At 41.0% G+C, this 14981-nt stretch overlaps 1 long non-coding RNA gene across 1 annotated transcript; it reads right to left on the reverse strand.

Moving 5' to 3' along the window:
- Nucleotides 1–513: 513 nt before the first annotated feature.
- Nucleotides 514–1278, reverse strand: LOC142390405 (uncharacterized). Its single transcript, XR_012770463.1, has 3 exons — nt 1190–1278; nt 696–1043; nt 514–601 (listed from the first exon to the last, which is right to left on the reverse strand). It is a non-coding gene; the product is annotated as an uncharacterized LOC142390405 (long non-coding RNA).
- Nucleotides 1279–14981: the final 13703 nt, after the last annotated feature.

Raw genomic sequence — 14981 nt, forward strand, 5'->3', positions numbered from 1 at the left:
TTTTGTTACATGTCATAAAGAGGCGCAACAGCCTCCTGTGATTCCACATAACTCAGATTAAGAAGTGTGATTCCCACATATGCAACTGTATATTGTGTACTGTATTTTATATTAGTTTATCTGCATCTCGTATTTACAGTATATATATTTATATAATGTCATAGTGGAAGAAAATGTCACGATAGTGCAAATTTAAGTCATTTATTTTATATATGCACATCTTTTAACATCATACAGTATGCACAAACTGTATAACAAATCCACACATTTGGAGTGGAGAGCAGGTTGGTGTGGGCTCTGCAGGTACAGAGTGTTTTCCAGACTTGAACAGAGCGCAAAGATGGCCGTCATAACTCTTCATCCGTTGATGAGCTACTGTCCAAGTTTTCTTCCCCGGAGGAAGACTCATCTAAAGACACCATGTTCTGTCCCAGAATGCGCTGATATGTTGTGCGTGCTGCAGTCTGCTGAGCTTGAACTTTGCACAGTCTTCGCTTAACTTAGAACATATGGCTGCTCGAGAAAGGAAACTGTTGACTTGTTCTACTTCCTCTCCCATGGTTGTACCTGCTCCTTCTTGGTTACGTCCTCCCCACTTCAACTACAAAACATTTAATGAATTGTTACACTTTGAAAAAAACATAAGACTGGGGGATTTATAGGGGGTATTATAAAAACAATTTGTCAATAATTACCTCACACATCCATGAATGTGCTTTAGCATGCATAATTGAAAGAAATGGGCGCATGTTCAACAGGTCTTGTAGCTCTGGACAGAAACGGACAACCCTCTCCAGATATGGCCAGTATTTGCAGACTACGTCAGAGCAAAAAAACTTCACAGTCGGTGATGCCAACTTTTTCTGAAGATATAACGGGTACGCAAATATTTCACCACGGAACATATTCAGTCCTTTGAGCAAGACCCCATGACGGCAGACCGCAACTTCAACACCTTCCTCATCCAATTTGCTTGCCGACTTGCTTGCAGACTCTCGTGCTGCCACCCATTGACCTGTACCACAAGTCCCTTTTGCAGGATTCTAAAAAGAGATGAAAGCAGATATATGTAGATAAACTCAAACTGTATGAATAAAGCTGTAAATGTCAATGTTGTGGTCATAGTAAATAAAAATTGTAAGTAGACTGCAAGTGTTTATCAAAATTTAAAAATAAAATGTAAATTTACATGTTTGGTTGTCCCATGGATGTAGTCAACAAAGGAGGACACTTCGGCATCCTTGGCCAGAAACACACCATCGAAAAATCCATCAGGTCTTAAAAAAAAAAAAAAAAAAATAGAAAGGATTAAAATGACAATTACAGTAGCACTGTAGAATTTATATGGAACAGAATTCTACACACTCCGGTTGGCTCTTGAAGCGGTAAAGTTTCCGATTTCCATCCACTGCAACAGCCAGCATGGATGGTCTCCATCTCTTGTCCATATGTCGAAGAACAGGAAGGTTCTGTGCTCCCAGATGTCACTGCGAAAGTATAATGATTCATTTTGTAATTAATCATTTAGTTTTTTTATATATATATATATATGGTATAAAAAAAAATATATAATGTCCTGTAACTCCACTGAGTATGCGCAATTATCAAACGCCTAGGGGCGTCCAGAGTTTTGCCTTTGTCGATCCTGGCTTCTAGCTTCGCTGACCACACACGCCTTATTTCCTCTGATAAATGTATTTTTTGGCAGTCTATAAAACTCCAAAATGTTTTGAACGGTCTGACCGAGTACCCCCAAAATGGCGACTGCCGAATTGATGACAAAAACTCAGGTAGAAATTCAGTAAAAAAAACTCGGCACCCACATTTCTTAAGAAAGGAACATATCAAAGAAGATATTTTTCTTACCTCACATTCTCCCAAAAGCATGTCGGCAAGAAATAACTCATCGTCGTCCTCTGGCCTACTCATTGTACCTAACACGGTGTTTACCTGTTTAAAATACAAGAGTGAGCCAGCCAACTGCGGGGCCCTTTTAACCTTTTTTTTTTTTTTTTTTTTTTTTCCAACTTTATTGACAGCGACAAACTGATAGACTTGACCTGCTTGCGCATGCGTTATACAGATATGGTGCAGCTATCTCTTAATGATCTTTTAAAATATTTCTCGTTTGTTATCCGGGATTAGATGTGTATGACCCCTCATTAAATGTTTACAGCAAATAATATCATTAACAAATACAAATCATCAGACAATATGCAACGAGGTGGCCTAGCAGCCATAGCAGCGTCCATAGCAACCACCATGAGCCCCAGCTAATATGTATTGTCCTAGTTGAGTTAACGTACTGTGCCTGATCCGCTCGCGCATGCGGCATACAGATTTGGCGTAGCTATATTTTAATATGCTTTTTAAATATTTTTCTCGTTTGTTATCCGGGACCCCTCATTAAATGTTTACATCAAATAATATAATTAACAAATACAAATCATTAGATAATATGCAACTAGGTGGCCGAGCAGAGATAGCAGCGTCCATAGCAACCACCTTAAGAACGGTGCAAATCGTTGCATTGCAACGATTTTCTAAAGAGATGCTAAAATCTTCGTAGAAACTAATAAAAGGAAGGTTGTCTACATTCTCTGATAGAAGATTATGAAAATATAATGCAAACTTCTCGTCAGAAATGTCATCTAAATGGATGTAAATGTGGATGGTAGCTCAAAATATGACATTTTCCACAGAAAATGTAAGGAGTGTCCGCCATTCTTTTTGTTTTCACCGGGGGGAAACTTGACGGTCACGTGACCAATGCCTAGGACAATGTAAATGAATGGCCACATTAAACGTAAGTATGTCACAATTTTAGAGCCTTTATCGTGAATATACCACGTTTTCCCCCGTGGACCAACGTAGGTATTACACACTTTGCTGTGAGACTGGGTTGACTATCAAGTACAGGTTCTGCTGACTTAGATAAGCCAATCTTATTAGAATAGGTGTTGGAAGCTACAAAGATTATGCAGAGAGGTAAGTCACCAGGCATTGATGGGATCCCTCCTGAATTTTACGTTATTTTCTGGGAGCAGTTGGGCCCATTTCTTTTGGATATGATTATTTTTTCAATTGAAAAGGGCAGATTCTCAAGGGACGTTAACACAGCCCTCATATCTTTACTGTTGAAAAAAGATAAGGATCCCACTGACTGCTCTAGCTACCGTCCTCTCAGTCTCCTAAATTCTGACTTAAAATTTTTTGCAAAGCTCCTTGCTTGCCGCCTTGAGCACCACATGCCATCATTAGTAAATCCTGATCAGACAGGCTTTGTAAAGTCGCGGCTTGCAGCAGATAATGTTAGACACCTACTTCATATCATTGACACTGCAACAGATAATAAAACGGCCATGTCTGTACTTTCACTTTATGCTATGAAAGCCTTTGACCGATTGGAATGGTCATATTTATGGTCTGTTTTAGAAAAAATGGGCTTCGGTAACACTTTTATTGGTATGATTAAGACACTATACTCCAACCCTCAGCACAGGTAATTACTGGTCAAACGTTCTCTTCCCTCTTCTCAGTCTCCAGGTCCTCACGCCAGGGCTGCCCGCTAAGCCCTGCATTATTTGTGCTCTCCTTAGAGCCACTAGCTCAAGCAATCCGTCAGTCCGATTTGATCTCCCCCATCACTGTTTATAACACCAAACACCAGCTGTCGCTATATGCGGACGATGTTTTAGTATTCTTGGAAAATCTTGTTCAGTCGGTACCACACCTTTTGACCATCTGTGAGGAGTTTGGTAACATGTCAGGTTTTAAAATTAACTGGACCAAATCTGCTCTCTTACATCTAAATGACATTGCAAAAACATCTGTCCTCCCGGCCAATATTCCCATAGTACAAAACTTTAAGTATTTAGGAATTGAAATATTCTCTTCTTTAAATCAGATTATTAAGCATAACTATTCATCTGTACTGAATAAGATCTTGTTGGACCGGTGGATTGATCTCCCTATGTCTATTCAAGCCCGTATCTCTATTGTAAAAATGAATATTCTGCCCCGTGTCAATTTCGTAAGCTCTATGGTTCCCTTTCCCCCTCCATCTGATTACTGGAGCAAGCTCCAATCTGCAACCTCCAAATTCATTTGGAACCGGAAGCAGCCGCATCTGAAATTGTCTATTCTTCAGAGAAGGCGGGAGGATGGCTGCCTGGCTGTCCCTAATTTTGAACGTTATTCTTGGTCGTTCGTGCTTAGGCCCCTGCTCTCCTGGTTTGATTCTCATTCTTTTGTCTCTTGGCGCATGCTAGAGAGCAATATAGTTCAGCCACGGACACTTAAAGACGTTCTCTTTAGCAACATTTCTAAAAAACAGTGCCAACTACGCCTTGGCCTCATTATCTCTCATCTTGTGCTGGTATGGAGATCAGTTGAAAAACACTGTCATCTTTCCTTCAAGTGGCACACCTTTTCTCCAATATTAAATAACAAGGCACTTCTAATTGGGGGGAGACCTATCTGTGCCCCCCAGTGGGAGCAGAGGGGTGTTCACTATTTAAAAGACATTTATAACGACTTGGGATTACTCTCTTTTGCTGATATTAAGGATGCATTTGATCTGCCAGATTCCACCTTTTTCTTTTATTTACAGCTAAGGTCAGCACTTAGAGCATATGGCGTGCCCTGGCAATGTCCTTTACCTACCAATATCTACCTATCAATATTTCTAAACTCAAAAAGCGAGTCATCTTTGCTGGACTGACAGCAGCCAAGAAAATGATTGCAACTCGCTGGAAGCCACCTCATTCTCTGACCACCCAGTCTTGGACTGTCTCTTTTGGACGTCATATACATGTAGCTTTCAACAGCTCGGATTAATGGTGCTAATGATAGAACCCTTAAGACTTGGCGTAGCACCGCTGACTCTTTAAAAAACATGCTGTAAATTGTTTTTCCCACTAGCTCTCTCACCTCTCATTTAATACTTATTGATGTAAAGTCCCTCTTGTCTTGTTTGTAGGTTATGTGTATGATTTTGTCTTTGGTTCTTACTTTGTTATGTGGTCTTTTTTTATGTGTATGTGTGTGTATATATATATATATATATATATATATATATGTGTATTATTGTATTATTATTATTTTTTGTCAACAATACTTTCGCTGTGTTCTCCCATGACACGTTCTTATGTCTTGGGCCAACTGTCTTTCTTTGGAATCTATTTTATTAATATTGTATCGTCTGAAATATTTCTGTTGGACTTATTGAAATGAAAATAAAAATTTGATCGCAAAAAAAAACCAAGCAGTTAGCTTAACATGCACAAATGGGGTGTCTGAAATATGACGCTGTTGAGGTCTGGGAGTGGCATTTCACCTTGAGTCCAGCAGGTGGTGTTTGGAGCGTGAGAGAGTGAGCCAGCCATCTACCAGACACACCTGGGTTCAATCATTCCTCATTATTGGAAGCATTTAAGGAGCATGCCGACAGTCCTTCGACGCCTGAGTGTCAACCATACGTGGTAACCCTTGCCTCAAGCCTTTGAATATTGTAAAACCTTGAGAATGACTTTACTGTTGTGCTTTTTGATTCCTAAAGTATTTCCATCTTCAGAACGTGCCCAGCGTGGTCTCCTGAAGCATCCTCCAAGCCTGGATTCAGCCTATGATTCACAGCTCTCTCAGCCTTCTGATCGAACTCTGTCCGCTCTCCACCGTGCTCCTGACAAGGAACTAAGCCGCCTCTCTGAACTCAAGAACCCACCAGGTTTCTCCCAGACCCCCCCACAGCAGGACCCCTCATCCTCCGAGTAAGCCTCCATTAATTTAGAGCAAAGGAATATCCATCTATGTTCTACCACTAACCCTGTGTTCTCCTTCAAGTGCCCATCAAGATCGTGCAGTGGAACCAGATCTGTTTCCTGAGGAGATTCCTCCCTATCTGTTTAAATAAAACTCTTTACCGCTACTGAACTCCTGAGAGGCTCTCTGTATGTGGGTTAGACAAATCAGCAAAACCATGACAGACGCATATTTGAGCATGTTGAATAAGTGGAAGGCGCCTATGAAATTTACGTTATCAACGCGGCTTTTCTCTCACAATAAGGCCCAATCCCATTTCACCCCTTGGCCCTACCCCTTACCCCTTCCCCTCCGTTTTGCGCGTTCACGTGTAGGGGTAGGGGTGTCCCAATTCACCTTAAGACCGAGGGGTAGGGCTAAGGGGAAGGACTTTGTAGCCCTTCAAACGGAGGGGTTCGACCAGGCAGACTCCGTTCGAAGGGGTATGATATATTTCCCAGAATACAACGCGACTACCGGGAGATCGCAAGTCTTTTTAAAAATGGCAGAAGCAAAGAGAGCACCACACAAATGTAAGTTCTTCTATTTTTTTTGCCATAATTTAACTGTTTTAACCGTTTTAGGTTGTGATAACTGGTGTATTGTGTGAGTTTAACATGGTGGCAATGTGTAGTTGTTTTCTGTTGTAAACGCACATGGGAAAAGTCGCTATTTTACATGGAGTAATCGGTCAATGCATGTGAAGGTGCTGCGAAAGAGTTGTCGTTTTTTAAATTGTAACACAAGTATTTACAAGCAATGTAGTTGGTTAACCATAGATAAGTTCCTTTTGAGTGACGTGAGCGTCATTTCGCTACCTATTATCACAAGTATTCATATACGTGACTGATTCACAGGGACTCAAGCACAAACAAAGAGCCTGATCAGGTTTAGCGCCGAAAACGAAGATCTGTTTCTAAAGTCATCCCCATCCCCAAAAAGAAGTAGGAAGTCCAATCCCATAATGGATTACCTGATACAGGAGAGCCTGAAGCAGCAGAAGCGCCACGAGCAGAAAATGGAGCGCTTCTTAGCTCGGTTTAAGCGCATGATAGACTAACTTTAAGGTGAGTTGATGCGCCATGCACCTATTGTACACACAGCCACCACTACCGCATTCTGAAACACCTTTTTTTATTTTTTACAATGGATTAAAGTGCATGCTATAATGTCATGTCGTGTCTTATTCCCCCAGAACATCACTGAGCCCATGCAGCACCTCCGATGCGCCCTCCGCTGTTCCTGCTCCGGTCATCTCGTTCTCGATGATTGCACTGTTGCCCGTTTATGTTCATATTGTTTATATTCATACTGTTTATTGTCCATATTTGCACCACACACTTTACAGCAGACACTTTAAGCTGTTATTTCTGAAAATAAGCTGCCTTACCAGTCTGTAATGTGAGCCTAATAAAAGAAATTAAGGACAAAAGATTTGTGAGCATGATTATCACATCAACATCATATGAACGACTGGAACGGATATTGGTATAAAGAGATTTATTATACAAGGGATAACAAAAAAATTTGGGGATGCATGTTGTGGTCCAATCGACAATAATTTGTAGGATGACCCGTCTGCTGGAAAGAAAAACATGGAAAGATCAGGCTTTCATCCTTCCATACCAACACATTGATAGCACACACAATGCAGTGCATTTATTTAAGTACTCAAATCTGAACCTGCTACAAAGAAAACCGCTTCAAAAACGCATTGTTTATCTCAAACGGAACGAGGCGAGTAACAAAGGCTAAACGTTAGCTTATGCTTTCAGCTAGGTTAGCCAGGTTAGGATACTACTCAAATCAGACAAGCAAATTGTTTCTATATTACACAATATCACAAATGTACAGTTAGAAGCACTTTCAAACACACACACACACATTATCATATTCACACGCCGGCTCTGGAAGCTACCAGCTGCTCGCTCACTCACGCGCGTTATTTGCATTAATTTCTTATTCTACATACCGTAACAAGATCCAGCAATGCTCCCAGATGTCGAAGACGCCTTCGCCTGATGGCACTCCGTCGATTCGACGCAGATATTTCTAAAAATATACGAATAGCCCAGGAGAGCGCGAACACCGCAGCAGCAGGCATGTTTGTTTACTTCTGGCTAAAGCTGTCGCTTTTGGTTACGTAACAACTGACGGCGCGGACTTATGACGTACGTGAGTGTGAAGGGGTGTCCCAATACGAAGGGCTATGTTATCACCCCTCACCCCTACGATTGAAGGGGCGAGGGGTAAGGGGTAGGGGTTGGGGTAGAAAAATAGAAATGGGATTGGGCCTAAATACACAATTTTTCTCTTCTATACAAAAACATTAATTAATAACAGCGATGCTGTTTTTAGGAATGGAAGAAAACTGGACTACAGTTCACAAGTACCTTTCTGAGGGACTATACCCAGAAGGGTACAGTAAGTCCCAGAGACAGAACCTCAGAAGGTACAGCAAAAAATTCACACTCAAGGGTGAGTATCTGAAACGCATTCAAATGAAGCTATTGTGGTACATCTATAATGATTTTATTTTTTTAATGAATTTTCAATTCAGATGATGAGCTCTTTTTTGGACAGAAGAGGGCCATCAGATCAAAAGAAGATCCCCCAAAACTTTTCAAGGATTTTCACAGTACACCAATGGGGGGGCATTCTGGCATAGTTAAGATCCGATTTATTGGTCATGCATACATGCATACACACGAAATTTGTCCTCCGCTTTTAACCCATCCAGGTTGGCACCTGTTGACCCACACATGCACATGCACAGGGTCACACACTCACATACAGATGCCAACCTGGAGCGGTGGGCAGCCATTCAGCGTCCGGGGAGCATAGGGGTACGGTGCCTTGCTCAAGGGCACCTCAGCCGTGACAAAAAAGATTGGTGGAACTGACAGCTGGAGGGATGTCAGTCCACCTCCTTGAGTGGCGAGAGTGGGAATCGCCAACCTTCCGGTTATTGGACGACCGACTCTAACCACTGAGCCACGGCCGAAATGCCATTTGCTCCAGATTTTACTGGAAAGGGATGAGCACTGACATTGATATCTGGGTATGTTCTCTCAAGTTTCTATTCTATTTTTGTTATTTATATCTTTTAACTTACATTAAGCTACATAAATGTTAATTATTGAAGGTGCTGGAATGTGACAAGTGCCAGAGGGTTGGAAAACTTCAGAGCCCCTACAGTGCATAAAGGTAACTCGGTAGACCTGTAGTAACACTCTTATTTAGTATACTGTCATTAAAGTGCCAAACCAACATTTCTCTTACGACTCTTTCTATGCATTTTTTTGTATTATCTCCTGCTTATATTATTCTTGAATACATTGTCTTCTTAAAATGATCCATCGTTTGATTGTGGTACAACACTGTAAATTTCCTCAATCTGGAATTGAAAGTAATTTTGTTTTACCTCATAGGTGTCTGCTGTCTGGGAGCTGGTGGATTTAACAGGGCGCTTACCAATAACTGGGGACGGGTTTCAATACATCCTCACAGCTACAGACTATTTTTCAAAATGGGTAGAGGCATTTCCAATGAAGACAAAGACTGCAGCAGAAGTTGAACGCCATATTTGCTCAATTATATACAGACATGGTTGCCCGAAAATAATTCTTTCAGACCAGGGAAGGGAATTTGTTAATGAGGTATGTGCCTGTACAATCCTGAATTTGCAACTTTTTGGGGTTCAATTCAATTCAATTTCAATTCATTTTTATTCATATAGCGCCAAATACAACAAATGTCATCTCAAGGCACTTAGATAATAAAGTCCAATTCAAGCCAATTGGAATTCAATTCATTGTAATCATAATTATTCATAAAATAATCCAATTCGTTCATATAGAGCCAATCAAAAACAATTTCCTAGCTAAGGAAACCAACAGATTGCACTGAAAACTTTTCCTTCTTCGCTCCAATCTCCCGGCCTGAGCGTGCCTGAGGCGACTGTGGAGAGAAACGACTCCCTTTTAACAGGAAGAAACCTCTGGCAGAACCAGACTCAGGAAGGGTGGCCATCCGCCTTGACCAGCTGGGGTTTGAGAAGACAGAAAGGGGGGGCGGCACTGTAATACCATTCAAAGGATATCTGTTGGAACAGGGAAACACGAGTTAATGACCACAATAATGTCACACATACATAAAGAGAGTAAAGTGAGGAAAGGTGTGACAGATGAGGCCCCCCAGCAGTTTAGGCCTATAGCAGCTTAACTATGGGATGTTTCAGGATCACCTGAGCCATCCCTAACTATAAGCTTTATCAAAAAGGAAAGTTTTAAGCCTGGTCTTAAAAGTAGAAAGGGTGTCTGCTTCCCAGACATTTACTGGCAGCTTATTCCACAATAGAGGGGCCTGATAACTGAAGGCTCTGCCTCCCATTCTACTTTTAGAAACTCTGGGAACCTCAAGTAAACCTGCAGTTTGGGAACGAAGTGCTCTGTTAGGAAAATATCTTACTATGAGATCTTTAAGATATGATGGAGCTCGGTCAAGAGCTTTATATGTTAGGAGAAGAATCTTAAATTCTATTCTGAAAGCTGCAGTCTGCAACTCTTTTTCAAGCATAATGCCTGGAACTGTCCGGGGATTCTGAAAGTAGTACATTAAATACCCCAATAAAAAAAAAAAGAGTTCTCTAGGTCCCCTATATGTCCCGCTAGGTCCCTCTAAAGCCAGCAGGTTTGTTTACAAAATTGCAGACCGGACCGGTAAAAGGTAACCAATCAGGTTTACAAGCTGGGCTCTGCTGCCTGTCAATCACCGATTGTGCACGCGCGATACAAGGTAGGCTCGTCCCCACGCTTATTTATCTGGACTATTGAACTTCATTTCGGGCTAGTCTACTTACTGTGTCTTCCATGATCGCAAATGACAGGTGAGTTGATGAATGAGGAGTCGTGTAGGCGCATCTGGCGTGCACGTAGACGTGCACGAGTTCTCATGTGTTTTGAAGGGGCGGGACAGGAAGTTGAATAACTTTTTATTTTCCGGTTAAAAAATAAGCATTTCTTGCATTTTGCGACTACGGAGGTCACCGTTTTCAACTTCAAGCGTTCTGATAGACCATGTAAACTCTTAAAATGCCAAAAAGTAGGACTTTACGTATGACAACAACAAATCTTGCAGACTGCAGCTTGAAGGGGCGGTCGGTGGCGTAGTGGGTTAAGCAGCCGCCCCATGTACAGAGGCTACAGTCCTCGATGCAGCGGGCCCCAGTTCGAGTCCCGCACCGAGTGGCCCTTTGCTGCGTGTCTTCCCCATCTCTCTGCCCCCTGCTTCCTGTCTCTTTCACACTGTCCTATCATTAAAGGCATAAAATGCTTAAAACAAAAAAAAAAAATTCTATTCTGAATTTAACAGGGAGCCAATGAAGAGAAGCTAAAACTGGAGTAATATGATCTCTGCTGTTAGTTCTCATCAAAACTCTGGCTGCAACATTTTGGATCAACTGGAGGCTTTATAGTCCCAATAATAAAGAATTACAGTAGTCCAATCTTAAAGTAACAAATGCATGGACTAGTTTTTTCTGCATCACTCTGAGACAAGATGTTCCTGATTTTAACAATATTACGAAGATGAAAGAAGGCAGTCCTAGAAACCTGTTTTATATGCGAGTCAAATGATAAATTCTGGTCAAAAATAACTCCAAGGTTCCTCACTGTAGCACTAGAAGCCAAGGAAATACCATCTAGAGTAACTATATAGCTAGACAATTTCTCCCTGAAACGCTCAGGTCCAAAGATAACGACTTCAGTTTTGTCTGAATTTAGAAGCAGACAGTTCTGAGTCATCCAGGTCTTTATGTCTTTAAGACATGCTTGTAGTCTGACCAACCTATTGGGTTCATCTGGTTTTATAAGTAATATAAGTACAACTGGGTATCATCAGCATAGCAATGGAAATTTATGCCTTGCTGTCTAATGTTACCTAATGGAAGCATGTATAAAGTGAAAAGAATCGGTCCAAGCACAGAACCCTGGGGAACTCCATGACTTACTCTGGTGTGTGAGGAAGATTCTTCATTTACAAGAACAAACTGAAATCTATCAGATAAATAGTACTTAAACCAGCCTAATGCAGTTCCTTTAATCCCAATAACATGTTCAAGTCTCTGTGATAAGATACTGTGATCGACTGTATCAAATGCAGCACTGAGATCCAACAGGACAAGCACAGACACAAGTCCGCTATCAGAGGCTAAGAGGAGATCATTGGTAACTTTCAGCAGTGCAGTTTCTGTGCTATGATGCACTCTGAATCCTGACTGAAACTCTTCAAACAGATTATTTCTGTGTAAATGATCACAAAGCTGAGCTGCAACTATTTTTTCAAGAACTTTAGATATAAAAGGGAGATTAGATATCGGTCTATAATGAGCCAACACCTCTGAATCAAGAGTAGGTTTTTTAAGTAAAGGTTTAATTACAGCAACCTTAAAAGTCTGAGGTACATATCCTGTCAACAAAGACCGAGTGATCAAATCCAATATGGAAGTGTCAATTAATGGGAAAACCTCCTTGAACAGTCTGGTTGGGATTGGGTCTAAAACACAAGTTGATGGTTTAGAAGAGACTATTGCTGTTGTTAGTTCAGAGAGATCAACTGGACAGAAGCCGTCTAAATACAAATCAGGTTCTAAAGATACTTCTAAAGCTGCTGTACTGGATGCAGTGTTGTTTTTGACAACCATCTTAGATTTAGTCTTAGTCTTAGTCTTTTGGACTAAAATGCTTATTAGTTTCAGTCACATTTTAGTCACTTCTATATATGATAGTTTTAGTCCAGTTTTAGTCGCCGAAAAGTCAAAAAGGTTTTAGTCTAGTTTTAGTCAAAAAAAAAAAAAAGAAAAAATAAGTACAGTCTACCGTGTTAAGAAAATAGTATGGTCTTAACTATCAAACAAGCAGAACAAAAATACATAGCTTATTAACTGACCCTGTACCAGTGTTGGGTAAGTTACTTTAAAAATGTAATCCGTTACAGTTACAAATTACCTTGTTTAAAATGTAATTGTAGTGTAACTTTTTGGATTACTTAAAAAAAGTAATGTAACTAATTACTTTTGGATTACTTTTGGATTACTTTTACCTATTTATGGTATAGGATAATCTGTATATTATCTGTATGATTCCATCTGTATTTATCACATTTATTTATACCATGCTATTTTTCTTTTCATTGTACTGCCATAACTACATTATACATTCTCTGCACATACATGCATTTCCCTAGGTAATTGATCTATTCTGCACATATCTATTAACCATCTTTCCTTACACTAGCTGTAAATAACTGCATTTTATCTCTAAATACTGCATGCTATACAATCTGCACGCGTTACTCTTGATAAGATGCCAAACTGCATTTCATTAATACATGTGCAATGACAATGAAGTGCTCTACTTTAGTAATAGGTCTCGGGCACGTGACGTCACTACGTGAGCGGCGGCCATACTGGAGGCTCAGAACTGTTTTGTTTACATTGTTTTCCACTGCGCGCAGACTACTCCCGCCTGGTCTCGGAACTTTCTTCGTTGGTTTATCTATTTTACTTATTGTCTTTGCCACTATGGTCGCACGTTGCTGTGTCGTGGGGTGCAATAGCGTAAGCCGTGACAGGAATGGGGGGGGAAATCGTAAATGGTTTGTCTTTTTACCGGTTTCCTGCTTGGAGGCGCACCCACGGAGACCAAGTGTCCGAGATAACAAAGCGTCGTCGACTAGCATGGATCGCTGCTGTAAGACGACCAAGCATAACTTTCCACTCAATCCCGGTGTCGATGAGAGTGTGTTCTCTGCATTTTCATTCTGGTAAGTTACAGACTTTTGTGTGCTGAGGTAAATACAGATCCCCGCCTTCACAAGAGGACACTGTCAGTTGGAAGCAAGGGATGTCTCAATGGGTTAAAAGCGGAGGACAAATTTCGTGTGTATGCATGTATACATGACAATAAATCTGATCTTAATCTTAATTTAATGTGGAAAATACAAGGAAAATTGCCCATCTCCAAATTCACATGGAAAGGGCGATTGGAACTGTCAGAAACAATAGGCTACACCTTTTTGTCAGCAAAAGTACCTATCAACATAGTTTTGCCATGCGAAGGTGAAGACAAAACATTCTTTGACAAGATTGTGTCTGTATGTTGTACTCTGACCACCATGAGCAGGAGTGTTGTGCAAAGTTGAAGTCGTCTGAAATAAATATGCTTTGAGATACAGCCAAGTGTGTGTGTTTCATTATTTATTTACAAGTAGAGTAACATGACAAAAGTGTAAAGTGTCATTATAATTGAAACTGTTGCAAAGTATAAGCACTGACACCACATACTATATACGCAATTATGTCCGAAAGGGTGAACTTAGGCAGTAAATCTTCGTCGACAGTCCATTCCTTGCTCGGTATTTCATAAGGGTCCAGTCCGTTTATAACGCCAATCTTCTGTATGTACCGATCTCTGGCTTCCTTCTGTAATGTATCCCGGTATATCCCACATCCTTTCTTCGATTTTAACATGCTTTTCTCTCACTTTTCTCTCACTGTTTGGTCCTTGATCTCCGTCTTGCCTCAGGGTTTGTTTACGAGATTGTGCCTCCAATATGGCGACCATATCCCAGAATGCAACGCGTGTGCCCGAGCCCTATAAATAAGCAAAGTAAGACTTTTACATCACATTTTATTTTTCTTTGCACACCCTTGCTTGTGTGTGTGCGCCAGTACTTCCGGTGAAAACTTCCGGTGATTTGACAGCTAGCGCGTCAGGTTAGGGCCAGTGGCCGTAAACAAAGGTTAACTTATAGCCGAGAAGAAAGATGATAATATAACGTAGCTAAAAAGACTAGCTTTCTTCAGTAGCCTTGATGCTTAATGCTTACCGATTTAGTAAGCCTAGCAGCCTCGTTGCTAATGCTAGCCGCCGTAACGTTACCAACCATACCCGACGTCAAGGAGTTGGCTGACCAGGGGCAAGATTATGGAGGTGCAGAGTTAACTCCATAATGGGTGAGTGCAGGTTTCCTTCACTTGTTTTCATTCTTTCACAGGATTGATTCACTTCATTGGTTTATCCGATTGCTGGCCGCCGAGCCATTATGTGTCTGGGTTTGTGTAGGTTACTGATCATGGTTGTTAGCAGTCGATAGTCAGGTTGTGTGACGTGTGTGTG

Source organism: Odontesthes bonariensis, chromosome 10 (assembly GCF_027942865.1).
Source record: "Odontesthes bonariensis isolate fOdoBon6 chromosome 10, fOdoBon6.hap1, whole genome shotgun sequence".
In the NCBI taxonomy this organism is placed as follows: Eukaryota; Metazoa; Chordata; class Actinopteri; order Atheriniformes; family Atherinopsidae; genus Odontesthes; species Odontesthes bonariensis.